Raw genomic sequence first — 2,698 nt, forward strand, 5'->3', positions numbered from 1 at the left:
CCCCACCGCTTGGTCCCAGACATGAGTGCAAGGGGTTTGCAGCGGAGTTGGGTGGGGGAGGTAAAGCCCAGACTTCCGGCTGGAGGGCCACAAAGAGGAGCCCCAAGGAACAAGAAAGTAGTGAAGAGGTCAGGGCAAGGTAGGAGCTTGGCCAAGTGACACTGTAAAGTTACATATGAACTCGCTAATTTAGCCAAAGACGTAAATGCGCAGGTTCGAAAAGCTCAGAAAACCTCAAGCAGAATAAACTCAGTGAAACCCATGGCAAGATTTCACATCATAGTCTACGGCCACGCCCCCCTGAACAAGCCCGATCCTGTCTGATCTCGGAAGCTCGGCAGGGTCGGGCCTGGTTCATACTTGGATGGGAGACCACCTAGGAAGACCAGGTGCTGTAGGTGTCAAAAATAAAAACTAAGGGACTGTAAGCTGACAAGATCCCTGCAATCTGTGAGGTCAACCAAGGGTTTGCCTCACCAAAAAAAAAAAAAAAAAAAATGTACGTTATAATCATACTGCTAAAAAAGAAAGGCAAAGATAAAAACCTCCAAAACAGCCCAAGAAAAGTGACACATCCTACAGAACAACAACAATTAAAATGACTGTGGATTTATCAGAAACCACGGAGGACTGTAAAACTAGAATTCTATATCCAGCAAAAATATCCTTCAATGGGACGGCGAAATAGCAGACATTCTCAACCGAAGGAAAGGTACGATGTGCTTGCATCAGACCTGCCCTAAATGAAGCTGTCTGGACAAAAATCAGTGTTCTAGTTACTATCTGAAAAAACTTGGGGAAAGTGTATTTATGAGATGTATAGGAAATAAACGTTTAAATACTGACCAAGAAAATCCCAAATGATTAAGACCAGTTGCTTCCAAATGCCATTCCTCCCTCAGTAGACGAAAAGAAATTAAGCCCACTCCTGTTTGTATGCCTGACAAAAACAGGAAGTGTTTTTCAAGGAGAGGGAGAAAAAGGTACTTTTAGACAATCCAAACTGAAAGCATTTGCCACCGAACAGACCTCCACTCACTTAGAAAGAAGCTAAATGATCTCAGAAAAGGAACATCTGATGCAGAAGGGGTGACGAACAGACAAAATGGTAAATGTGTGGGTAAATCTAAATAAAACTGATTGTATAGAACAATGATAATTACTTTCGTTTAGTGGGGCTAAAATAAATCAGAAGAAGGATACTCAACAGTAACAGCAAGTACATCAGGAGCCAGTGATGGGAGCTCAGGTGTTCCAAGGTCTTTGCATTATTCAGAAGGGTAAGACAGTAATTAACTTCACGTATCAAAAGTTCAAGGTTAACTACCAAAATAATATAGATAAGAAATATAACATCCAAAAATCTGTGAAGGAAAATAAACGGATAAGAAAAAAATACTCATTCAATCCCCCAAAATGTCAAGAAACGTGGAAAATTAAAAAAAAAGAAAATGCAGGAGAAAAAAGAATCACAAAAGATGGTGAAAATGAATCCCAAAATAATAAGTAATTACAATAAATGCAAACGCACTAAATGCTCCAGTTGAAAGACAAAGATTGCCAGATTGAGGATTAGAAATTAACCCAGCCGAGTGATGTTTATTCGTGATCCAACTAAAATATAAGTACAAAGTCGAAAATAGAAAGATAGAAAGCAATATTCCAGACATGTCTGAAAAAATTAGAGATCAGTTGCACGACAATGTGAACTGTAGGCTTTAAAATGATTAAGATGGAAAGTCATGTAAAGATGATAAATTATGTATTGCTATATTAATAACTAATATCGATTAAATTTTAAGGCAAAAATAATTGCTAGAGATAGAAAGTGCATAACGATAACAGGTATAATTCTAAACTGATACCTACCTAATCACATAGACTCAAAATATATAAAGGAAAAATCAAATTAACTACAAGAAGAGAGAGACGAGACCACCATGACAGTAGGAAATTCGAGCACATCCTTTCAGAGAATGAGCAAATGAGAAGTCAGAAAACATATTGGGGCTCGGTGAAAAGGGTGAAGGGATGAAGGACAAATCAGTAGTTACAAAATAGTCACGGGGATGTGAAGTATACAGCACAGGGGACAGTCAATATTACCGTAATGGCTGTGCGTAGCGCCAGGCGGGTGCTACACTAATCAGAGGGGTCACTTCATAAATTATGTAAGCGTCTAACCATCGCACTGTATACCCGAGACTAATATAAAAAAGAAAAAAACACAGCACGTATTTCAACATCAAAACTGACAAGCTTGATTTACATCTAACAACTACTTATTACGTGTTTCTTCAAGCGCGTACGACGTGAACATGAACCACGTAGCCGTGGAGCCAGTTTCAACAGATTTTAAAAGACCGGTATTTTACAAATGATGTATTTTTAACTACGATGCAATAAAATTAGGAACCGTGAATACAAAGATAAATAGAAAACTTAAAATGTTTGGAAATGAAGAAATACGCTTCCAAAAACATGAAGAAATAAAACGCGTTAGAAATACAAAATAACGAAAGATGTGCAAGTCTTTACAGAAGAAAATGATAAGCCTCTGTGAAAAGATGTTAAAGAACTAAATGAACAGGCGCCTCGTCCCTGGATCGGGAGGCTCGGTCTGCGAAGCTACTTCCCCGAATCGGTGCACAGGACTGAGCGGGGGGAACCCCTGCTCATGAGAACTGAGGGGCGCGGG

General features: G+C 39.3%; 1 pseudogene; it reads left to right on the forward strand.

Moving 5' to 3' along the window:
- The first annotated feature begins 282 nt into the window (after nt 1–282).
- On the forward strand, nt 283–401 carry LOC112470078 (annotated as a pseudogene).
- Nucleotides 402–2,698: the final 2,297 nt, after the last annotated feature.

The sequence above is a fragment of the Pteropus alecto genome, unplaced genomic scaffold (assembly GCF_000325575.1).
Source record: "Pteropus alecto unplaced genomic scaffold, ASM32557v1 scaffold189, whole genome shotgun sequence".
NCBI lineage: Eukaryota > Metazoa > Chordata > Mammalia > Chiroptera > Pteropodidae > Pteropus > Pteropus alecto.